The sequence below is a fragment of the Ailuropoda melanoleuca genome, chromosome 16 (assembly GCF_002007445.2).
Source record: "Ailuropoda melanoleuca isolate Jingjing chromosome 16, ASM200744v2, whole genome shotgun sequence".
NCBI classification, from domain to species: Eukaryota; Metazoa; Chordata; class Mammalia; order Carnivora; family Ursidae; genus Ailuropoda; species Ailuropoda melanoleuca.
Window position 1 is genome coordinate 56399478 of NC_048233.1, and position 27166 is coordinate 56426643.

Sequence of the window (27166 nt, forward strand, 5' to 3'; positions counted from 1 at the left end):
AGAATATAGGTGAAAAGAAAGTGTCGGAATTTGGGGCACTGAGAAACTACAACACAGAGTTCTGTTGGAGTGGAAGCCAACAGCACAAAGATGGTAGGAACTGTCAGTGAGGGAGAAAGAATGTGTCATTCATAATTGTGCCTCTTGAACTTGTACTTGCCATTCCCACTCCCTAAAAAGCCCTTCTCCAGGGAGCTTTTTTTTTTTTTTTAAATTTAAATTCAATTAGCCAACATATAGTACATCATTAGTTTCAGATGTAGTATTCAAGAATTCATCATTGACTCCAGGAAGCTGTTGTACGGCCATTTTCTTTCTTTTCTTTCTTTTCTTTTCTTTTCTTTTCTTTTCTTTTCTTTTCTTTTCTTTTCTTTTCTTTCTTTTCTTTTCTTTCTTCTCTTTTCTTTCTTTTCCTTTCTTTCCTTTTTTCTTTTTTTTTAAAGATTTTGTTTATTTATTTATTTGGCAGAGGGAGAGAGAGAGCACACACAAGCAGGAGGAGAGACAGAGGCAGAGGGAGAATCAGGCTCTCCACTGATCAGGGAGCCTGATGTGGGGGTCAATCCCAGAACACTGGGATCATGACCTGAGCCAAAGGCAGATGCTTAACCAATGGAGCCACCCAGGCACCCCTGTGTGGCCATTTTTCTTTACCTTTTCAAGTGCTTCCTCAGTTATCACTTATACTTTTCTGTTTTATTTCTCTTTCTAGCAAAATCTAACATATTTTGTAGTTTATTCAAGTTGTTTATAAAATGTCTCCCCTCATTAGAATATATGACCCAAAAAAGGAAGGGTTTTGTGTGGTTTATTTTAAAAACTGCTATAACTCCAGAACTTAAAGCAATGTTGGATATATTGGTGATGTCTAATAGTTTGTGAAATTACATAGAAACAATTCTAGAATTTAATAGAAATTAATAATAATTGATGTTGGGATTTAATGGAAAAATTCCGGACTGGTAGATATTGATGCAAGATGGAAATGGTTTTAAGAATGAACGTGGGTGGGGTGCCTCAGTGACTCAGTTGGTTAAGCATCAGATTCTTGATTTTGGTTCAGGTCATGATCTCAGGGTCCTGGGATCGAGCCCCACAGCAGGCTCCACACTCCGTGGAGAGTCTAACTGAGATTCTCTTTCATCTCCCTCTGCCACCCCCACCACTCTCTCTCTCTTAAATTAAAAAAAAAAAAAAAAAAAAAAAAGAATGGGAGCTGTGGAAATGGAGACTGCATACAACCAACTGTTATATATAACCAATTCATAGGCTTCTGTTAATACCGTGTGCTCAAGAGTAACCATGCAAGGCCACCAATGGTTACTAAGTACATCTTAAAAAAACCATGCATATATTGTAGATAGTTTGGTGGACTTCTCTTCCCGAAGGCTATACTGAGAGATGTAGCAGTTGAATACAGAAGTCAGAGAGAAAATGACATGGGTTTTTTTTTGGTGGGGGCGCAAAATTCAAGTCTAAATACCCTGATTTCAGAAGGCTTTGTTTAGAACAATGATAGAAAATGCTACTAAAATAGGCATAATAGTGGTGTTTTCAGGCTTGAATAAAGACTCTTTCACCAAATATTTTTATAACTCTGTGAAGCTAATTTCCTTGGGCTCAGTTACAGAGATGTGAGTAAGGTGTGGTTTAGTAACTTGAGTTCTGTAGAAAAAAAGGAGAGTGATTTGATTTCTAACCTAGTTGATATTTTAGAACCAATATAAATATAAAATTTAATTGGAATAAAAATAAATATTGATCTTAAATATCAGTCTAACCCAACCACAACACACACACACACTCACATGTGTGCTGACACAGAAGCACATGGGCACTGGAGGAAATCCCTATGCTTTAGATGTGTTAAAGAGAAAAAGAAAACTATGTGAAGCAAACAAGATATGACTATTTCAGGAAAGCCTACAAAGAGTTGAATGTATATTTACCTATGCTTTGCTAAGGAAAAGCATAATAATCAATGATTATTTATGAAATATTATATTGTTATCCTTAAGAAGATCCATGCTGATCTAATGGCTCTTTTTTTTTTTTTTTTTTTTAGTTAACCAATTGTCTCATGGCCATGAGAGAGATTTGCCTGTCCAAAGTCAAAATGGTCCTGTGGCAGTTTCTCTCTTAGAGCCTCAGGGAGCCCCGGTGAGGACCCACAGCTGTCAAACCACCACAGGTTACAGGGTTCCGACTGAGGTGTTTGCAAATTATTTAGAGTGAGTGGAACAGTTTTCCTGTCCCTCAGGATGGGTGGAGCTCTTGCCTACCTCCTCATTCCGTCCACCAAGCAGTCTCCAGTGTGATTTCTCCTGAAGATACTGTTTGTGTGGTTCATTCAGAATAGATCTCCTCTGCCTCCTTCATGTGATTTGCTTTCCATGAATGAAGAGAAACCCCTTACATCTTAGAGTACTTTGAGGCTGGTCACAAATGGTCTTTAAATACTGTTACTGCCCCCTGCTTGCCATGAAAACTGAGCAAGGTCAACCCAATATTGATCAGTTTTATCTTTTCTACAAATTAATAATATTTCTCTTCTAGATTCTAGTTTTTCTCTCATGTATTAAAAACATAATCTGAATTCTTATTTTCATATAGTATTTTGAAAATGTTCTTATACACGCTCTGTAAAACAATAAGATTATGAGTATCATTGAAAAGGTTCAAGTCTATGAATGACTACCATGTTTTAAGTTTGTTTGTTTGGTTGGTTTTTGTCATGGCTTTAATTAGTTTGAGCTTCTGTTGCCTTCATTAAAGTCATGAATATCTGTCAGTGACTTGAATGAGTATATATGAGAGAGCTTAAAATAAGTGCTCTGTGGTATTATTATAAATATTGTTGCATACTAATATTCAAATTCATACATATGCTAATATTTCAAACAACTACATTTCCAAAGGAAATATTATTATTATGAAAAATTTTAGTCCATTTAGTTTTATATTGAATGAACAGAGGATCATCTAATTCTCTAAACTTCCTAAGAAAAAAATCATACTGAAAAAAATACACGTGACGCAGATGTGACTCATCTGTAGTCATAGAATCTCTCCAGATAGTTTAACCTTGAAAAGAAACCTTTAGGCAGCAGATTTATTACCCACATAATTTGATTATCAAATTATGAGCCTTGAGCTTACACATTTTTAGAATGAGCAGTCACGTCTGTGTGTCTGTGTCTATCTACCCATACACATGCACTCACCTAGAAATACATATATATTTATATTTACTTGACCTATAAACTTTTAAAGTTCTCACTGTGTATCCAGGGCATTTCTGTTTTCTTCATTCATTTCTCCTTAAAAATAAAATATAAAATCAGTGATCTCTAATACCAAGAAAAGTATAAAGATTTTATAACCTTAACCTTCCTACAACTATTTTTGTTCTAGATTTTTGTGTTTAGAGTAGGTTGTTCTTGCCCCATAAAAAACAAAAACAAAACGGTGAAGGAGGAAGAGATGTGGAAAGAGGAGAGACGGAAATACAAAAGGTGTGTAGCAGTGCATTTCAAAGTCACATTTCATTTTCCCTTAATTTTTTCCCCAACCCTGTTTCTCATTTGGTGGAAAATAAAAGCAATCCGGATGTGAAACTAACAGACAAGTTATGAAATTACAGAACTAGTAATGCATTCTAAGATGTAAGACTGGGGGATTTAAGGATTTGGTTTCAATATCCATTGAAATTAGACTTTCCTGCATATATTTATTGGATAAATAGCTGTGCCAGTTGAAAACTAAAGTAGCAAATTGGTAACAACAAGATGACATGTGAATTATCCAACTTGAGAATAGCAAGTTGAGGGAAGAACTTGAACAATTGCAATTACAATGTTGCAGTTGACCTCCCATTGTTGGAAGGATGCCACTGACACTGCTGCTTCCCTTGATTAACACGCATCTCCTACAGCTCCTGGACCATTGAAAAGTGACATTTTACGTTTTCAAGGTTGGTTATTAATTTAATCTGTGTAAACATTGATTCATAATCTGTAATGGGCATGCCCGTAATTTCAAATGAAAATGACATATGCTAACTGTGGAAATATGACAAACCAGCTACCCAAGATTCCAGCAATCTAAACTGTGAAATATGTGCTCATAATGCTGGGTGAAAAAAGCATGCTAAAGCTGCTTTCTAGAAAGTGCTGAGGTGCTGAGTGAAAGCTTAAGTGGGGTTTGTAACCCCCAGGGTGAGACTATCTCCTGGTGCAACGGAAGTAGTTCCACTGCGAGCTGTGTCATGACTGGCACTTGGCACTTCTCCCCAGATCAAGGGAGGAATAGTCAGTCCTATTCTAAGGCACAGAAAATTGCCTGGAAGACAATGTCCTGTTTTATAACCTTTGATAATGAAGATGAAGAAGAAGATAAAGATGATAATGGCCTCTTTTTCTAGTATGTTGGCCATGTTGGGGTGGGGGCAAGGGGTAGGAAACTCGCTAATACAACATTTATTGAATGTTGGGAGCATGTTACTTATTTTGTTATTACAGAAAGTCCAGCTATGTGGGAGTTGCCAAGACTCCTGATAGAAGTTTTGAGTCTCCTTTCCATCTGTGGTAGAGGGAAATGCAGTGCCTCTCCCTTCAGTAACACTGAGGTCTCGCATCTGTTTTAGGAATATTTGCTAAGATTCCTTGCTTCCACTAAACACTGCTTCCTGCCCTTCTCTCCTCTCTCATTCTGAGTTGCTTTCTTTCAGTCCTTGAATCCCTTGTGTGTAGTGATGAGAAAAGGCAGAGTAGGGGGCAATCCCACTTTCTTTTAATACTTCCCAAAGTGCAACTGGCATGAGATGGATCCTGAAAATTGTGGGTAATGATGGAGTGAGCACCAGGCACAGCTCAGAAACCAATGCAACATTTAATACTTTAGAAGCCAGCCTTATTTTTGAAAGTCTCTGTCTCAACCTGCTATGAGATATTTTCTATGTACCAAGTTTCTTTTCCTTGCTTCCTGGTTCCCACCATTTTCTGAGTAATTTCTGTCCTTATACCTCTCTATTTATTATCCCCTCTTCACTTCTCCTCTCCCCCATACTAACTCCTTCAGGCTACCTCTCCTTTCTCTTTTTGGATTTTTTTAATCCATTTTTTTTAAATGATGACTCATTTTAGACCTAAAGACACGTGCAGATTGAAAGTAAGGGGATGGAGAAACATTTGTCACACAAATGGAGTCAAAAGAAAGCTGGGGGCTCCTGGGTGGCTCAGTCATTATGCGTCTGCCTTCAGCTCAGGTCATGATCCCAGGGTCCTGGGATCAAGGCCCACATTGGGCTCCCTGCTCAGAGGAAAGCCTGCTTCTCCCTTTCCCACTCCCCCTGCTTGTGTTCCCTCTCTCCCTATCTCTCTCTGTCAAATAAATAAAATCTTGAAAAAAAAGAAAGAAAGAAAGAAAGAAAGAAAGAAAGAAAGAAAGAAAGCTAGAGTAGCAATACTTATATTGGACAAATGAGACTTATTTAAAACAAAGGCTGTAACAAGAGACAAAGAAGGGCATTATATAATCATAAAGGGGTCAGTCAAACAAGATGTAACAATTGTGAATATTTATGCACCCAACATGGGAGCACCCAAATATATAAAACAATTAATAGCAAACATAAAGGAACTAATTGATAATAATACAATAATAGTAGGGGACTTTTATCACCCTAGTTGCATCAATGGACAGATCATTTAAACAGAAAATAAACAAGGAAAGGGTGGCTTTGAATGACGCCTTGGACCATATGGACTTAACAGATACATTCAGAACATTCCATCCTAAAAGAGCAGAATACAAATTCTTTTCAAGTGCACATAGAACATTCTCAAGAATACATACACTACTGCTGTATTGATCTTTGACTGATGTGAATAATTGGTACTAGGAGTTTAGTAGCCAGACTCTGGAGTTAAACTTGGCTTGAATATTTCAAATCTGTCACCCACTAGCTGTTGACTATAGACAAAACATTCATCCTTGATGAACCTTTGCTTCCTCATGGGAAGTCATTTGTATCTATAATTGAACCTCATTATTCACAGATTCTGTATTTGCAAATTCACTTTGTAGCCCTCCCCACTCCCCAGATAAGCTGTCTGTCTGTTTAACACTGTGTTCTGGAGCCCATCCTTATACATCTAAATAGTTAAAAGTATTTTGCTAAAAAAGGAAAAAGAAAGAAGGAAGGAAAAAAAATTGAAGCTACTTATTCATTCTCTTCCCTCATCTGCTACCTTTTATAAAAAATATTCACCATAGTCCTTCAAGAAAGGTTATAATATATCCACTTTTCAAATATAAAAATAAGGCTCTAAGGTATTAACGAAGTGGCCCAGTTCACACTACTATGTGGCAGAGCTTTTATTAAAACTGGTCTGTAAAACCAGAGCTCTGTGTGTGTGCATGCATGTATGCACACTGTCTGCGTGTATGTTTATATAATATTTTAGACAAGACCCTGTATCAAATGCACCATGCAGGACCAGCATTCTTAAAAATATCAGATAGAAAATACAGAAGAACTTATTGGTTGTCAAATGTTGTTAGGTGAACAGTTCAAGTTTTTCTGAGTATTATGATTCATATCTATTTTTCAGATTGATTAAATTCCCTTATGTATCACATTTCCCATCTTTTTTTTTTTTTTTTTTTTTTTTTTTTTTTTTTTTTTTTTTTTTTTTTTGCTCCTCATGGCCCAGAGATGTCCTTTGACTATCACTATTGCAAACTTGGCCCTGAAAAGCAGGCAGCTTAGTTTGGGCTCAAGCCTCCGCCTGTTGGTAGACTGTGTATGGGCTGAGGATGATACCAGCCCAGGGAGTGCAGGGAAGAAGCAAAACACACTCCTACAGACCCACCCAAATACAGAGCCCGTCTTGGTCTTCCACAGATCATTCGTCATATGGGCGTTTTAAATACACCAGATGAGACGGTACTAGAGTATCTCTACTTGCAAATGGTTTATTTAACTTTCCATTCCCAGCTCCTGGCTCATTTTTAACAGAAATGTGCAGAAACATTGTACATTCTTGAATAAGAGAAAACAGGAGGGAAGACTTAAAGATATAATTTAATATGTAGTTAAGGCATCAGATAAATAAAAGTGATTTTTTTTTTATGACGAATAATGATCAAACATTGAATTACCAATAGTCAAAGTCAAAAGTTAGTGAGAATAATTAAAAATCATCAAAGTTCATGAAGGGCTGATTTATTTGACACACACACACACACACACACACACAAATAGCCAGGACCGTAGGAGAAATCTCAACTACATAACTATCCAGAAGTCCAGATTAGAAGACAAGATGCTATTTTTTTGTGAATCACTTGTAAGTTTTAAATCCTTTATGTAACTCCATCTGTAATAGTTTGAATGGTGGCACTGAAAAGATGAATGTCAATGTCCTAACCTTCAGAACCTGTGAATATGAATTTATTTGGAAAACAAAAGGCTTTTTACAGATTTAAGTTAAAGATCATCCTGGATGTAGAGTTGATCCCAAATCTGATGACAGGTGTCCTTATAAAAGAAAGGCCCAGGGAGATTTGAGACTCAGACAGACAGCAGAGCAGGTCATGTAAGGATGAAGGTGCCGATTAGAATCATACAGGCCCCATGTAAGGAGCAGTGAAGTCACCAGAATCTGGAAAAGGGATGGAAGGGTTGTTCTCTAGAGCCTTTTGCCTGCTCCTCGACTTCAGACTTCTGGCCTCCACAGCTGTCGTAGAACAGATTTTTCAACCACTCATTTTATAGTAATTTGTTATGAAAGTTCTAGGAAACTAATGCTCTGCCTGTATCTGTAATAAGAATAATAATTCTAGGTGTTTGGTAAAAGTCTCATAAGCTGTGGTAGACATTTTCATGCAAAGATGATAAGGATCCAAATTAGTCAAAATTTTATGGCAAGTCTTAGGCAATTATAATCTGAGTCATTTATGTTTAAGATTATTTGATAAAATAATTCTGCTTTTAGACTGTCCCTTATGAAGTGATCAGAAACTTAGCTCTTAACACCTTTCCCTTAGAAATTCTCATATTGTTGGTCTGTAGTGGAGCCCAGGAATCTATATTTAATAAGTACTCTGAATGTTACCTGCCGGGTTTTAAAAAAACCAGTATTACAATTTTGAATTTTTCTGTTTTATAATAAGGTATGAGAATCTACTACCTTTATTGATTTATTATAGAGATAAAACTGAGTATTAAAGAAATGGTTAATTGTGCTTCTATTTGAATTATGAAATGCAAATGTATTTAGTGATTCTTTTTCACATTTTATGTAGATTATACATTCTCTAAAATAATTGCGCATTGTATTCACAATCAGAAACCAGCTCTGTAGAGCTCATTTTGCTGTAATGTGATCAGTAATATAATAGAGGTACATATGATGATGTGTGTAAACAGGGTACAATATCAATAAATTAGTTTTACCTGAGTTGGGAGGTCATCTGGGATGTTTTACAAGAAGTTGACATTTATACAGGAACTTGAAGAAGGCAAGAACATTTCAGAATGAGAGTAAAAAATCAAAGAAATTGAGAGCTAAAAGTGCATGTTTCATAGTAGTAAAATAAATTCTACAGCATGTTAGTATTTTTCACAAACTGGAGTTGACACGCAATGTTACATTAGCATCAGGTGTGTCATACAGGGATTGGACAACTGTATATGTTATGCTGTAGCTACCATCTGTCACCACACAATGTGGTACGTTAACGTTTGTGTTAGCAGAGTGTTATTAAAAAGGAGTCAGATTTTTCAGGGGCCTGTAGAGCAGAAGAATATTTCTTTAAGAAGCAGTGTGACCAGATGAGTGCCCTAGGAAGCTAGTCATACTGGGAGGATGAAAACAGGGGGAGAAGTTGAGTTTGTCTTTAAGCAGATACAAAATGACAAGGATAGAAGGAGGTGAGAGAACAGGAAAAATATTCAAGTGATCATCACCTTTACTAAAAAAAAAAAAAAAAAAAAAAAAAAAAAAAAAAAAAAAAAAAAAAAAAAACCAAAAAAACAAACTCTACCTTATATTCTCCTTCATGCATACCACTTTTGAAAACATTAGAACCCTCATACAAAGCTGGTTACAAATCAGGTCCCTAGGGAAATCCTAGGCAACTGACTTAATAAAAGGGTGCATGAGATTCACTTAAAGCAATTGTTGAGAAGCTGTATTAATTTTCGGCAGTCTGTAATGCTCCTCCTCCTTAAGGCCTATGAAAATCACCCGGAAAACTTGTTAAAACAGATTTCTGGGTTCTACCTCTGCAAGAGACTCTGATTCAGAAACTCTGAATGGGGTTTGATAATTTGTACTTCTACCAAGTTCCTAGACAATGCTGATAGTCTGGAACTCAGAACACATGACAAATAATTGAACCTACCTGAAAGCCTGACAGAGACTTAGAAATAAAAACATTTAATAGCAGTGCGTAATAAAAAGTTTGCGCGTTGGAATTTATAGGGCTGGCATTACAGCCTAATTATGTCATTAAGTACCAACATTGTTTTTATGCTTCAGGTTACCATGTTCAGCAAGCTGGCTTCTCTTCTATCTTTTGGAATAACGTGTCATATTCCCCAAATGATTGTCACATCTCTAGAAGTCGGAAGGGGGAAGGAGAAGCAAAAGATTATCAAGGCAGCAAAAATATTTCCCTTTTTAAAATCTCTATTTGTACTAGAAAAAAAAATTCCTGAAAACCCAGAAGACTTCTTATCTCTTATTTCTAAGTCTATCATATGATGTGGCTATCTCTTGTTGCAGTGGTGGCTGAGAAATTGTGTATGTGGCGTTTGCAACCTGTAATGTGGGCAGATTATGCCAGTAAGAGGGAGAGAAGGAAAGGATTAGTGTCTAGGCAACCAACCATATTGAGCACATTCTGGAAAGATAAAAGAGTTTATTTGGTTTAGAGTGAGTCTAAACATCATTCTTGGAGAAGAGAATAATATGCAGAGTTATGAAAGAGTACAGAGTATCCAGGAAATGGAACAAAATATATTTTAACTAGAATATAGAGTACATAGAAGGAAACTGTCAGGGAGATGAAACTGCAGAGAGAGGTAGCATCTTTTTTTTTTTTTTGCAATTGTATCTACATTTTGTAGTTACCATACACCTATTCATATGTAGTACAAAAGCATGTTTTATCCCAAGGTACAATTGTGGGATTCTCTTTCAAAATGTTCAATAATGATTAAGAAAACTCTTTCTAGGTATCAGCCTCCTTTGCTGATGGGTCCCACTGAGTCATAAATATTTGGTACAGCTGATTACTGAAATATACACAGCCTTCCACTGCATCTTCATTCTTTCTGCAAATGTGGCCGTATTTATATGTGTAGGCCTCAAAAGCAGAGAGAAGGGAGGAGCTTGGAATTGCAGGGAAAATCTTTTCACCAGCAGTGAGTAAAGGAGAGGAGCTTGGGGCGTAAAAGTTGCTGTACGGTCTGCCTCCCCCTCGCCTGGCAGTTTATCAGATCCTTAGAACATGCGAAGTTGGAGTAAACATGAGCCAGGGTCCATTTCTCTTGTTAGATGTTTCCACCTTGGGAAGTAATAGAAATTCACGCCTCTGGTGAGAGTGTTTCCTTTTGCCCCCAAGTAACCTGTGGTTATCATTTGCTGGGATCAGAACCATTTAACATTTTAATAGGTCTCTGCCAGTGTCTTCTAGAGTGAAAGTGAAAAAATCAGTGGGGTAAGGTTTCTAAAACCCTGTGAAGTCCTGAAAGGAAGAGATTAATATAAATGATTTTATTATTCTAAAGATGCCTTTGGACTTTTCCCTCATGATATCACAGATATCATGCAGGCCTTATAGCTCTCTCCCCCCTTGCTTCAGAATCTGACTACATACAATTTGCAGAATGGCAGGATCTGAAACCACTCAGCATAAGAAGCTTGCAAAATCAATGTAACTCCTATCAGTCAGAGACACCAAGGACAAGATTCATTTCATGCATCAAACAGAATGCAAAGCTATGGATTCCTCTACTCCTAGTGAAATGTATTGCTGTACAGATACAAGAAGTTAATAAAAACTTAACACATTGATTGTGTATTGGCAGGACTGTTTTTCTCTGTGATTAATGATCTCACATTCCATGCCAATGCTATAGCAAACCCTTCTGAAATTGTTTACTACTTTTTGAAGGTAGCCTAGCTATCCTTTCTCTGATATGGATTTCCTTAATCACAAAGGATTTTTACTACCTGAATTATTCATTAAGAGTGTATCCCACCCCCTCTTTACTGCTGAACTTAATAAATGTTGTTGGCATAAATTTATCACATATTGTTGCAACTATGTATTTGTCCCTATCATATTTTAAACTAAGAACTCCATGATGGTAGGAACTATGTTTTAATCATTTTTGATTTTCAGACCTCACTTGCAAACTGGTTACACACACACACACACACACATACATACACAGTGTGCTTAATCAGCTTGAATAAAGAAGTAATGCTGATATTTTTGAGGGGCAGGTATCAAATAAAATAGCTCCATTCTCTTCAAAGGCAAGCTGCAATTCCAACTGTACTGAAATATCTAGTGATGTATTTATTTTTTCTCCCTGACTAGTTAGGTAGTTGTTAACTTCTTTCACCTTGGTCGCTTACAAGGGAAGAGCATTTATTATATTTCACTGTGTGCCCATTTAAACAATCTAGGACAGGGGCAAATGGGTGGCTCAGTCAGTTTAAGCTTCTGACTCTTGATCTCAGCTCAGCTCATGATCTCAGGGTCGTGAGATCGATCCCCACGTGGGGCTGTGTGCTCAGCACAGAGTCAGCTTGAGATTCTCTCTCTCCCTTTCCTCCTCCTGCTTGCGCTCTTTCTCCTCTAAATAAATAAATAAAACCTTCAAAAAAAAAATCTAGAACAAAGTATCTCTTTTCCTAGGATATACTCTGCCTGCACAGCATATCTTTCTAGACTCTACAGTGATGAGCACATTTCTGAGCCTACCATTGACAAAATACGTGCAAATGTTTTTGCCCCAGTTATGTCATCACTGACTTCAAGAACCATCTTATATTTGAAGACAATATGGAAAAAAAACAAAGTAAACATCCCAAATGGCCCTTCCTTCTAGAGCAGGGGTTCTCTACAAAGACACTGCAGCTCATGAAATGTCTGCATTGATGTTAGTGTCCACTTCCTGCAAAGAGTTTATGAGTTTATGTGCCCTTTGAAATACTGTGTAGCTTGTTAATTTGTTAAGTGTGTGGAAATTATTCTAGAGAGAGTGTTTATATTTTCGTAAGGCTGTCAGTGAGGCTGATAATCCACAAAAATTTTAAGAGCCATTGCTTATGAGCCATTACAGTGCTGATACACATTCAAACTCTAAAGTCAGGATGTAACACAAAATTACCCATAAATGTTCCTGAATATTCTGTATGAATAGCCTGTCTCTCAATTAGTCCAATAGAAGTATTTTGTTTCCCTTTTCCTCAGGACTGGAAAAGATTGCTTTTTCTTTGTTGGAGCATCAGATGAACTCAGTGGCTTATATTTAGGACTATGTTGTCACTGGGAAGGGAAGAGGTTGTTCCTTTAAATAAACATGTCCAGCATGGCATGATGTTTACATTATAAGGGCAGAAAGCCTTCTGTCTCACACTTTCCCCCAGGCATTTACTCAATAAATGGCAGGCATAATTATTAGCACTCTCTCTCACACTTCCTTTCCCTTATTTTAAAAAAAGTTAAGTGACTACTTTTAAAGAAATGTAATTAAAAACACAATTTCCTCCCAACCAAGAAATATAGAAGGGAAATAAAATATTTTTTTCTTGCTGAGTAAGCATTAAAACAGAATACGATGTGCATGGCAGGCAATCTGCTAGAAGCTTAGAAACACAGAAAGAAATCTCATCCTTTTATATAGCCAAGCAGATACAACTTATTCCAGACATTTTCTCAATATACATGAAATTAGTTCTTAAGTAACAGGACTCCACAGTACCATTTTTCACACAGAGTTTGTCCTAAATTAATTTGGTGTTTGGGGTGTCCACCTGCATTAGGAAATTGGCTTTACCCAAAGGAAAAATAAACTTTTTATGCTTTATGACAATAGGTAATTTTGTAACCTGGGGGAGGTACCAGCTACAGTTAGGTTCCTGCACTCCCACAGAAACTGGGAGATAGGGGTACTAGCTTTCTTTCTTTTTAAAATTTTTTTAAAGATTTTATTTTTTAAAATAATCTCTACACCCAACATGAGGCTTGAATTTACAATGCTGAGATCAAGAGTGTCATGAGCTACTGACAGCCAGCCAGGTGCCCCACTGTCATTTTCTTTTTTCTTTTCTTCTCTTTTCTTTTCTTTTTTCTTTTCTTTTCTTTTCTTTTTTCTTTTCTTTTCTTTTCTTTAATTTTCTTTTCTTTTCTTTTCTCTTTTCTTTTCTTTCTTTTCTTTTCTTTTCTTTCTTTTCTTTCTTTTTCTTTCTTTTCTTTTCTTTTTCTTTTTTTAATTTAAATTCTAGTTAGTGAACATGCAGTGTAATACTAGTTTCAGGTGTATGACACAGTGATTCAACACTTCCTTACATGACCTGGTGCTCATCAAAAGTGCACTCTTTAATCCCTATCACCTATTTGTGCCATGGCCCCACCCGCCTCCCTTCTGGTAACATCAGTTTATTCTCTGTAGTTAAGAGTCTGATGTGCCTCTCTTTCTCCCCCCCATGTTCATTTGTTTCATTTCTTAAATTCCACATATAAGTGAAATCGTATGGTATTTGTCTTTCTCTGACTTATTTCACTTAGCATAATACTCTATAGTTCCATCCACATCGTTGCAAATGGCGAACTTTCATTCTTAATTATGACTGAGTAATATTTCATTGTATGTAGAGACCACATCTTCTCTGTCAGTGGTTGGATGCTTGGGCTGTTGCCATAATTTGGCTATTGTAAATAATGCTGCTATAAAAATTAGGGTGCATATATCCCTTTGAATTAGTATTTTTGTATTATTTGGGTAAATACCTTGTAGTGCGATTGCTGGATCATAGAGTAGCTCTATTTTTAACTTTTTGAGGAACCTCCGTACTATTTTCCAGAGTGGCTGTACCAGTTTGCATTCCCACAAATAATGTAAAAGCATTCCCGTATGTCCACATCCTCACCAACACCTGTTTCTTGTGTTGCTTTTAGCCATTCTAACAGGTGTGAGGTTATATCTCATTGTTGTTTTGATTTGCGTTTCCCTGATAATCAGTGGTTGAGCATCTTTTCACGTGTCTTCACTGGAAAAATGTGTATTCATGTTTTCTGCCCATTTTTAATTGACTTTTCATTTTTGGGGTGTTGAGTTTTATAAGTTCTCTATATATTTTGGATACTAACCCTTTATCAGATATGTCATATGCAAATATCTTCTCACATTCAACAGGTTACCTTTTAGTGTTGTTATTTCCTTTGCTGTTCAGAGCGATGCTATCTTTCTTGATGATGACATTTCAAAGAGATGGTTCCCAGGTCAAATGAGAAGAATATTCCTAGGTCTCAAAGCTGGCTAGTGGTTTATTTAGCTCTTAAGAAAAACTACGTATATTTCAAAGAGAGAAAGAGCTTAAATTTTTCTTAAGTAAATGGCTCTGAGAAAGAGAGAGTCTTTTCCCTTATTTTCAACAGGGAAAATTAAGCCTCTTATTATGAACTTCATAAATTTGTATCAGTTTGTGAAATATAATTTATTTCACAGATATGGATGCTGAGGCTAGAGAGTTATAATGATTTCCTAATGTCTGACTAGCTGGTTAGTGACAACATCTGGAAATCAAATTTTGATTTTCAAGTTTTATATCTAATGAATAGGCTACAATATGCATCGTGACAGTGATATTTCTCTACTATTTATCTTTTTTTTTTTTTTAATTCTTCCTATGTTTTCAGTCCAGAGAGTATTCTTCTAATAAGGGTTTTCTTTTCTAAGTACAGGCATCAGGGGATTCATGCAGTGCCTACATCACTATGAGAGGTGATGGTGGATGGTGATGTCTAAGTCAATATATGTGTACTTGGATGTGTTTATTTGGGAAATTGTAGGGATTTCTTTTTATTTCTTATGTAATGCTTTTAATCTGAGGTCTTTATGCACATGCACACACACATATAATTTTATATATAGACAACAAAGTCTATCTTTTCCTTTTCTTTGTTTGCTTGTACCTTCCTTTCATAAGTTTCCTCTCCTGGCAACTCTCCTCTGCTCTTTCTTAACCTTTTTGATTTCAAATTGTTATCCTTACTAACACGATCCTGTCTATATAGGCACATTCAGACACAAACACATATTTGTACATTCACAGGGCATGATTCATTATTCCTAGTGTTACATAAATGCATTGTACCTTTAATTTTTCCTCTTATTACTTAAAAGTACCTCATCGCTCTAATTGACATGTAACTTAACCTTAAAATGATATATACAGTGTCATGTTGTCAAAGAAAATCAGAGCCAGGCAGTAGTTAAAGCAATAAAAACAGATTTTTATTCAGGGACTGTTGCAGTTGGGGAAAAAGAGATCTCTGTATAGAACAGGCTCAATTTTGAATATAGCATGGACACATAATGATTTATGGCTAAGGAGTGTGGTGGGGTCAATGGATGGAAAATGATGAAGAGGAAACATCAGGGGGTACAGGAGGGTTCTGGCCAACCCAACTTGACAGGATTCTTGCTGAAACCAGGCCAAAGTTGTCAGATATTACCTGGAGAATGGTGGAGGACGAGGAATTGGATCTGATCTCCAAGATGGCCAGATACTAGAGGTGCGGTTCTGGCTAAACTGATTTAGCAAGATTCCTGGCACAACTTGTTGTTATGGTCCTGGCAGATGCTGGGGATCTTGACTAAAGTCCTTGTCAATGTCTGTAACATAATTTATCCAGAACTCTTATTTTGTTTCCAGATATTTATGATCAATGCTCCTTTAAATTTATATTCACAAGGGCCGGGACTTTTATTTCGATGAATACATTCTCAAGTATAGGATTGTTGGGGGAAGAGTTGTTTGTTTTTTTTTTTTTTTTAGTTTAAAATACTCTTGGCCAAAAGGCTTGCAATACTTCAGGCTTTGACTGTATTTATATGTGAGACCCTCCCTCCCCCAAAGGATACTCTTCTAGCCATCTGTTACACAGGGGCACAGAATGAATTCTGCCACACATCTGCAGTTGGCTTTGGCTTCTTCTCTTTGTTTGCAATGGTAGACCTTGAAAGAAAAATACCATGCAAATATCCTGATGGTCACACTAATGTTGAGTCTGATAAAAAGAAAAGGGAAAGAGTGGCTTCAGATAATACAGAAGACTTTTAACAGAACAATCCATGACCTTTCTGCCAAGATTCAGAGAAGTTTCATAAGCCTCCTGAATTTCCTGAGGGCCGACATTTCAAGTGTTTCCCAGGCTACAAGTCCCCATGGTCACCAATTTAATATCCTGGCCAAGCCAAATAAAAATCACTTTTATTCAGTCTGTTTACCTATGAAATATAAGAATATACTCTTTGGAACAGCCTTGCCAACTGGAGGGAGAATAATTTAAGTCTTTCTTCCTTTTGATATACTTTTGAGTTATTAATCTGACTATATATATTCCTAAATATATCTTTCTTGGCAATTCACAGAGAAGTAAATTTCCCATAGAAAGCATTTAAAACTCCTGAGCATGTATTGAAGAATTTTGATAATTTGGATTTTACCAATTTCTTCAGGTTTTACCCAATAGCTCGACAAGTACCTTATATGCACTTTAGACTATGTTGCTTGCTGGTTTATCGTATATATGCACTCAGCACTTTCCTTATACGTTGCCATTACTTACATAATTTCCCTCTCCTTATGATACCTTTCCTTCTACTGCATTTAATAATCCTATGCATCATTCAAGGCCCAACTCAAGTATGTTTCTTCCATGAAATTTTCCATTGATCATTTAACCTGAAGTTGAGCTCTCTTAATGCCTTACTCCTGCCACATTTTGTCATATGCTATCCTCATCATGATGTATGTTCTTTTTTACCTATATATTACATGCTACTGGATTAGGGATAATGTATTGTTAATGTTTTTTTTTTCCCCAGAGATTCCTATATGTAAGAGGAACCGAGAAAATATTTATAGGGTTCATTTGTTATAGAGCCCATAAAATGTAATATTTTGTCATCAAAGATACCTAAGGTTAAAAATTAATCATTTACTATCTGTGTGACCTTGGAGAAATTATATCTGAATCTTGGAGAAATTATTCTCCTTTCTTTGGTGTGGAATGAATATAATGTCACTTACATTTCTGAGAAATTATGAGATTTAATGATATATATGTAAAACGTCTCCTACATGTCTGACATATACTTGTATATAATAAATGCTGAATAGTGTTCTTTTAAGAATAAATGACAGGAAACTATGGTTATGGCTGCCATTATAAATGATTCTTTAAATGTAGGCAGAAATGCTGCAAACACGTTGAATGGAAGTTTGTATTTCTGCAATTATTATTTTTGTTATATTTCTGTGGGAAAAGCAAACCTTGAGATCTCATGGCACTACTCCAGATCTTTGAATTTTATGAGGCTTAAATCTGCAGGTATTGCACAGACTCTGGAGGATTTTCTTCATCTAAAACAGAAGCTAAAAAAAACAAAGGGCAGTTGAAACATTAAAACATCACTCCGTGATAAGCATTATCTTTATCGTATTTGCATTTAGAATAAACTGGGAAATATTGGTTCTGACTGGACATCAAAGGAGCAAAAAGTGTGAGGAAGGATTCCAAGAATAATGGGGACAAGTCGCAGGACACAGGGCCAGTTTGTAGATGCTTTCACTGGCCTCATCTAGGATCATCATCAAATTAAATAATTATTACTAGGAAAGGGAAGAGATACATGGTTCCAAGAACTCATTATTCTATACAGACTAGTGTATAATTATTATAATAAATATAATAAAATAAATATAATAAAAAATACTATCTCTGATAATTAATTTTAAAATGAAGGAGTGGATAGAGTATATGACATCCAAATTCAGAAAAGAAAGAAACTATATAGCTCTAAGAGGAGACTTCATGGAGAAAGTTAGATGAGGTAATTTTTCTATCCAGATTGACAGAGTGGGTGAAGGCGCTCCGGGTTGATGTGAGAATCTTTCAATTCATTTTAATTTCAGTTTCAGTTATATCATGCAAATGAAAATAGACAAAAATACATCTAAAAATTTTCAAGAAATATCCTTTGGTTGATAATTAAATATAGCACACGTAAGAAGAAAGATATGTAACCTGAGCAAAGAAGACGGAAGGAGAATAAAGGTCGTTTCAAGGCAGAGGGCAGATGGCCTTGACCTTGATATAACCGAAGAATGCTGATATTTTAAACTATAAATTGATGCAAATTGAACTTTAAGGTGAGAAAGCCTGATTTGAGAGCAGTGCATGGAATGGATTGAGAAGCAAAAAACAAAACAAAACAAAAAAACCCCCCAAAACACAATTAATATAGTGCTATAGATAACGAGGACTTGAGCTAGGACAGTTGCAAATAAAAGTGTTCAAACATTCAGTTAGGGAAGAGATGGGAATTAATCAAATAATTGTCTTTGGGGACTAAAGAAAATAATTAGCTAAATAGTGGCTCCCAAACTTCCATCTTTAGTGAAAATGAACATGTTTGTTGTCAACGTTGACACCAATGGAAAAACTGAACAAAATGTCACACCCCTTTGAAGGCATTGGAGAACGACCAGTACACAAGGTGGCAAGTACTCAAAGGGCTAATCTCTGAGAAATGAAGCACCAAGAAGTTAACAACTGGGGCTATGCAATAGGCTATTTAGAAATATGACCATGATCATTCTTGTATGCATACTCATTTAAATATGATTTTGAATGTTTTCCCATGAAGAAATGAAGTGTATTTCTCTGCTTCTTGAATGTGTCCTGAGCTTGTGACTTGCTTTGTGACAAATGCAGTATGACAGGTGGGATGTTGTACTAAACATCCAGGCCTAAACCTGAACATACTCCTTTATTTCTGCTAATTTTCTTAGCACCCTAACCAACTGGAAAACGAGTTAGCACAGGCTAACTCCCTGAATGACAAGGGACATATGAGACAGTGCCTTCACTTACAAACTGATAATGACTCAATCACAGAAACAGAGCCATTTATTTGACCAGGACACAGAAGGAAAAGTAAGCCCAGCCTGAAGGAGCCATGCCCAGATGAGCTCAGGCCCAATTTCTGACATTTGGAATCATGAAATAAATGAGTGCCAATGAAATGGACAAATTCCTGGGGCGTCTGGGTGGCATAGCGGTTAAGCGTTTGCCTTCGGCTCAGGGCGTGATCCCAGCGTTATGGGATCGAGCCCCACATCAGGCTCCTCTGCTATGAGCCTGCTGCTTCCTCTCCCACTCCCCCTGCTTGTGTTCCTTCTCTCACTGGCTGTCTCTATCTCTGTCAAATAAATAAAAAAAAAAAAATCTTTAAAAAAAAAAAAAAGAAATGGACAATTTCCTAAAAAATAATGGGCATTACTAATATTGGCATTGGGAAAGTTAGAATATCTGAACAGTCACGTATCTCTTAAAGTATTAAATCTGTAAATAAAGACCTTCTCACAAAGGAAATTGCAAACCAGATGGTCTACATGTCAATTCTACTCATTCAGGTAAGAAATATGACCAATCTTACACAAATTCTTTCAGATAATAGGAAAAGAAGGCGCACATCCTAATTTTTTATGAGCTAATCATAACCTAGATACAAAGCTTTACATGGATATGATGAGAAAGGACATTATAACTTAATTTCTCCTCTGAGAATAAATGAAAAATCCTAAACAAAATATTAGCCAACCTAATCTAACAGAATTATATATAATAAACAAAATGTTGATTTCAGTAATGCGAGTTTGATTTAATGTAGTAATTAATCAAATGTGAAATGAATTAGTGTAATTCAGCACATTAATAGTGTAAAAGAAGAAATGTATATGATCATCTCAATGGATGCATTTAGGAGACCAGTTTTTACTGTGATACTGTTACATTACAAATTATTCCAAAAACTTGATCGATGGCTTACAATAACACTTAGTTTTCAAGCTTATGTTGAAGTGTCACTGGGATGTGTCTGCTTCAGAGTATGAATCAAATTCATGTTTGCTCTATGTGTTTTCTTTTTGAAGAAGCCTGAAGTTGCAGGAGTTATCTGGGGGAATTTCTCCATGTGGCCATTAGCAGGAGAATGAAAAACTAAGCAAAACCAGACAGACAACATACACAGTCTTCAATGTGTCATGTCCATTAACATTCCATAGAAGTGTCACATGACCAAATGAATGGTGTGGGGGTTTCTATCCTGCCTACGTGTGCAGTATGGCCAAGGATGGGAGGAATGAAAGATTTGTGAGCAAATAACATACACCACAATGAAAAAAAAAAACAAAAACCAAACCCTAAGTTATTGGACAGTATTCAGATTCCATTCATGATTAAAACTAAACAGATTTAGAAACCGGAAATAGAAGAAAACTTTTTTTATAACTGATTTTTAAAAATTGAATAATTGACCAAAAAAGCCTATCGGAAATACCGTATTTGTGGTCTTGAGAGCTCTTCCCCCTGCAATCTGGAATAAACAAAAGGTGTCTACATCCCTGCAGTCTGGAATAAACAAAGGATGTGTATATCACAAATTTTCTTGAACATTGTAGAATAGTCTTGGTCCTTGATAGCAAAGTAAGATAAGGAGCTTAAATAAAAGACTGAAGGACTGAAAAAATAAAAGCTGTATTTTTCCATACAGTATGATTATACATGTAAGAAAATACAAAATAATTCCACAAATAATTTTTATAGTTGATAACTTGCTGAATGCAAAATCGTATACAAAAATCCATGTTTTAATATGCTAGCAATATATAATTTTAAATGAATGTTTATAAGATGTAATATTTATAATCACATACAAGTGTTTTTCAAACATTTACAAATTTAAGTGGTACAACTCCAGTGAACAACTCTCAATATAAAAGATTAATAATATGGTCTATGTTTTTATTATCAGTGTATGTTCATCCAAAGGCACCATTAAGAGATTGAAAGTTCCAAGAGCAGAAGAGGTAATTATGTTTTCGATACATTTAACCACCAAAAGGCTCATGTATGGAATATATAAATACCACCTACAAATAAATTATAAGCAATGGGCAAACCAATGGAAAAAAGGCAAAAGGCATGAACAGGCATTTTATAAAAAATAATATTTAGGGTTCCTGGGTGGCTCAGTCAGCTAAGCATCTGCCTTCAGCTTAGGTCATAATCCTAGGGTCCTGGGATCAAGCCCCGGGTTGAGTTTCCTGCTCAGTGGAGAGTCCGCTTTTCTCTGTCCCTCTGTCCCTCTCCCTGCTTGTTTGCTCTCTCACTCTGTCTCCCTCAAATAAAGTCTTTTAAAAAATCTTATTTAAATATCATTTTTTTTAGTACTCACTTTGAGTCACCAGTAAAATATAAATTATAGCTAAAATGTTATTGTACAACCAGTAGGGTGACTGAAAATTTAAAAAATACTGACAATACCATAGTCTATAAGAATTTGAGGCAATTGAAATTCTTCACCTCTCTATGATATAGCTGATTTGGAAAATTCTCTGGCAGTATTTACTGAAGCTGAAAATGTATGTCCTATGATTAAGCAATTCCTTTCTTAGTTATGTACTTGGCATACATGTATTTGTATGTTAAATACAAGGCATATGAAATATTCATAGCATTCATAATAGTCAAAAACTGGAAAAAAGGTGTCTGTCAACATTAGAATAGATACTTTGCAATATAATAACTCATTACTATACTATGCAATGAATTAAAACTATTTCTCCACCTAATATGGAAGTTTCACAAACTCCATGTTGTATAAAACAAATGAAATAAAAAAATAAAAAGACATTCAACATTTGCATACATTTCAAACATAGGCAAATGATTATGAAGTAATAGAAATAAAAATATTGGTTATATTTGGGGAAGAGAGTGAATGTATTAAATGGGCGAAGTCAAAGAATATCATCTAGGGTGCATGATTCATTTTAAAATTTCTCGTGTTTACTTTGTGAGAGTTAATGAAATGTGCCCTGGAGATTGTGGATTTGTTTTCTGCATAAGTGCTACAACTCAGTAAAAATTTTATTAAAAAAAAAAAAAAAAGGCCTGAGAACAATGGTATCACCTGAAAATTACAGCAAGCATTCGTATACATTTACTCACTGATGAAACATATTAATAGCTATCCTAAAGCCACAAACAAATTAGATGATCTACTGTCATTTTCTCCACTTGGCGTTGTTTTGGAGGTCTTCTCCAGTATAATTAACAAAGAGAAAAAAAAATAAAAGTTATGAGAATAAAAGATGTTTTGTATTATTGAAAGAAAATATTACTGTCCGCTTGAAAAAGCCAAAGAAATCAACTAAGTAACTATAATAAGTACTGCGTTTGTTTAATAAGATATCTGGAATCAAGAGCAACTTAGTCAATAGCTTTAAAAGAAACTAGCAACATTCATGTGGGCAGTGGAATGGAAAAATACACCCACAATAACAGCAATAAGTCTAACATGAAAAGAGCAAAAACTCTTTGAAGTAACTTTAAAGCATTGCTGAATCACATAAAAGTCCTGAAATAATGTATGAGACCATCTATCTTTGGGATTGAAAGGTACCTTTTTGTTACTTATTTCCTTAATTATAACTATAATATGAATGCAGTTTCAATTAAATTCCTTATAGAAGTTTTTTTTTATGAAATTGACAAAGTGATTTTAAAATTCACTGAGAATACACCGATACAGAAAATTTATCAATAAAACTATAAATAAAAATGATAGGGTAAAATATAGGAAATAACAAATTACAGCAATAAACCATGATACAGTGTTACAGCAAATTCATCAATAGATCAGAATAGAGGTTTCAGAACATAACAGTAAAAAGGAATTTGGTACATCAGAAAATGTCATTTCAAAATCAGTGGGGAAAGGATGTCACAACTGTGCTAAGACACTTGGCTGTGCTTACCTAAATTATATTCCCATCTTTTCATATATACATATATGTGAAAAAAATATAAATAGCATATTCCAAAATTAATTTTGTAGTTTAGCAACAATTAACTAATATGTCTTCATGACATCTTTTGAAGAACAGTATTGGGATGGAGAAGATCTGTTTGTGTAAGAGCAATGCAGATACCATCAAGGAAAAGATTTATCTCCATGTATATTTAAAAGGAATTGGCAAATTAGTAAATGTAAAAATCTATTTGGAAAATATTTTCACTGTAATGGCAGTTAAAAACCTTACTGGACAAGAGCTTTTATAAATCAGAAGATTAAATAACTCTTATGGGTTGAGTTGTATCCCCCAAAATTCATACATTGAAGTCCCTACCCCCAGTACCTGCGATGTAACATCATCTGGGGGTGGGTGTTTTTGGAAGCTACCTATAAAAAGGGAAGATTCGTCACAGAGTCACACATAGAAGACAATGTAAAGACACGTAGGGAAAAGATGTGATCTGCAAGCCAGAAGAGAGAGGCCTGGGTCACATCTTTCCTTCACAGGCCTCATAAGGATCAGCTCTACCAACAGCTTGATTTTGAGTTTCTAGCTTCTAGAATTGTGAGACAAAAAATTTCTGTTGTTTGAGCCACCCGTTCTGTAGTACTTTGTGATGGCAGCCCCAGCAAGCAAATACAAAAACTAGCCCAAAATATGAATGTGTAGGAGACATACACAGATAATTCAAGGAAAGAAATGCAAGTACTAACGAAAGTTATGAAAATACAATCAATCTGCCCAATAAAGTGATTGAAAATTACGTCCTAAAGAAGGTATCATTTTCCTCCCCGTGCCACTAACATAATGAAGTAAAGGAGGAAGACAGTTTCCAGTTCAGGCGAATGTGTGGAGAATACCAGAATACTCTACTGATAATAGAAATATAGACTTAAATATGTTATAGGAAGGCAACTTACTAGTACCTATAAAAATTAACATTAACTCTGGAATGAAATATTTCCATTTCTAGAAATATATGCCACAGGAATTTTCAGGAAAATATATTTGTACCCACATATGTGGATTTCATTACTTTTAAGAGAGAAAGAAAAATTGAAAACATCCTAAATGTCCAGTGGTAAAATATATTTAAGTATAAGCACATGGATTTTAATATATGTAGACATGGGAAGAGCTCTGAGACATACAAGCCAGGTGCAGAATACAACTGTAGTAGGGTCATATAATATTAAGAAATATATATGTATGAATGTCATGGGGAAAAAATAACATGAATTGGAGTAAATATGCACTCATTCGTAAATGCAAGAAAATGTGATAAAATGCTAACCAGTGCTTCTGTTAACATTACTTTTACAGAGTAACCTGATTTTCCCTTTTATTAAAACCTTGAATGATTGAATCTAGAGTGCTGCTATTAACACTTTTGACTATATTTCCCTGATAAATTATATCCTTTTTGTGGCTCTAAGTAAACTTACCAGAATAAAAGAGGGATTTAAACTAGTTCTCCGTTCCTAATGAATGTATTTGAAGGCCAAATGTGGTAATAGGATTAAAAGATGATTGTAAATAATAAAAAAGGAAATGCTATTCCTAATTTTACTTAATGGAAAATAATAAATGGCAAAAAATTTCAATACCAAAAACTAATATATATTGGTGTAGGAAGAAGTCCTAGATAATAAGTTCTGCAATGGCACAGTGAACATTTAACTATTATAAACTCCTCGTCAAGTCGCTGTGTTCTTCCAGAGTATTGGCTAAGACGCTAGACTCTGAAGGCTGACTAATCTACCACGTCCTTAATAGAAATCTGTTCTGGGAAGTTACCATCCCTCTGGCTCGATTTCTTCAACTGTAATATGGGATTAAGACTAGTGCTTATCTGACAGAGTTGTTCTCAGATTAAATGAATAAATATATATAACACCATCTTGCATGTAATACATTGTCAACACATTATCTAGCATTATCGAACATGATTTATTCTGGTCACTTGAGATAATTTTGGAGATGTGTTTATTGTCACAAACTTTCCTGAGAAACAACTTGGGATAAGAACTAAAGCTGAATAATTAGAAATAGATGAACATGTGCCTTGTCACTCATTATTTGACTTTGCTAGTGAGACCGAGAGGAAATGGTGGGGCACTACTCATCAGTGAAAATCTCAGGGTGAGGGAGAAATACTGAAGTTCTTAGCAGGGGAGCATTCCAGTTTCCTTCAAACAAGAGTATAAAGAGTGCTAGAAAACAACAGTTAAGAAATGGGGCGGGGGGGGAAGCAAAGAATTGTATTGGAAATCTATTGTAGATGACATGCATTTAGTAATCATCACTAAGGTCGTTGGTAGACCTAGTTCCTTTATAATTCTGTAGAAAGACTGAAAATTCATCAAATTTCTCAGTAAGAGAATTTTTAAAATATTTTACAAATTAATTACATACTGTCGGTTCAAAACTCTACATAAGTTGCTTTTTATTTTAAAAATTTTTATTTATTTGGGAGAGAGAGCAAGCAGGAGCAGTGCTAGTTAGAGGGAGAAGCAGACTCCCCGCTGAGCAGGAAGCCCGACACAGGACTCCATCCCAGGACCCCTGAGATCATGACCTGAGCTGAAGGTAGACGCTTAACTGACTGAGCCACCCAGGCACCCAAGTTCCTCCTTTAATACATAAGTTAATATTGCATTTTATAGATAAAAAAAAAAAACTAGAAAGTTAGAGCCATTTTCTTACAAGTTTAAAACTGAACTTGTCAACCTAACTTTCACTAAAAACTGTTCTTCCGGGGCGCCTGGGTGGTGCAGTTGTTAAGCGTCTGCCTTCGGCTCAGGGCATGATCCCAGCGTTCTGGGATCAAGCCCCACATCAGGCTTCTCTGCTGGGAGCCTGCTTCTTCCTCTTCCACTCCCCCTGCTTGTGTTCCCTCTCTCACTGGCTGTCTCTGTCAAATAAATAAATAAAATCTTAAAAAAAAAAAAAAAAAACCTTCTTCCTATGACCTCTCTCTCAGTAAAGGACTATGTCCAACTGTTGCCTCGGCCAGAAACATGGCAACATTAATAACCAGCACCCTGCCACTCTTTTCCCGTAACACAAGACAAAAAAGACATTTGAAAGAATATTATGTATTATTGATTCAATTTTTCATGTTTTGCTGAAATCAGTCCAAGCTTCCCTGTCTCTGCAGTTTTCTAATCTAATTTAGGCCACCACAACCTTTTCCCTGGATTGTTGCCGTGGTAACTTCCTTACCAGCCTCCCTTTAGCCAAGTTCCCTTCCCCTCCTCCCCCAGTTCACTCTCCAGTTTTTAGCCAGGGAAATCTTTATGAAACATAAATCCAACCACGTCACTCCCTGTTTAATGACTTACACTTGTTTTCAAAACAGTTGCCTAAACTCCTCTGTCACTTAAGTGTTTTGCATCCGTTCGCTCATGCTCTCCATATCCTCATTTTGGCTGCCAGTCCGGACTACCCGCCCCACACTGGGACGCCAATCTTCTGATATATATTCACTTTTAAAAAGCTCAGTGAGCTCATTTTTATTAGTATTCACATGTGCCTTCCCCTTTTATATAGCTCATTTCTACTTTCCAAGAGTACCTTATATTTTATATTACTTTTTCCAGGAAGTCTTCCATAGATGAGCAACTCTCCTGTATACTCCAGTTGATCATTTTAACTTCCCCCTATCAGTTGCCCTGGCAACTATCATTTCCCTTGTCTACATTTTCCCTGTGTACACACACACTCACTTGCTGTAACATACATAAATATACACAAACCCACCCTACTTGCTCATCCATTCCTTGAGTAGGATCTTAAGGTAGTAACTTGATCCTTCTGAGCTCCATTCTTCAATGTTTGCAAAATGAGAATTACAATACTAGTCTTCTTACAAAGAACATATGAGAAAAGTAGGAGAAAAAATATGTGTAGATGATATGGAGTTAAGTAAGTCCTTCATGAAATTGTTAACAAGTCTGTTCAAATTTTACTCTAATTACTGTATT

At 35.8% G+C, this 27166-nt stretch overlaps 1 protein-coding gene across 3 annotated transcripts in view; it reads left to right on the forward strand.

The window, feature by feature from the left end:
- The window catches only part of LUZP2 (leucine zipper protein 2), a 466696-nt gene that overhangs the window by 184654 nt on the left and 254876 nt on the right, over positions 1-27166 (forward strand). The window lies entirely within an intron of this gene.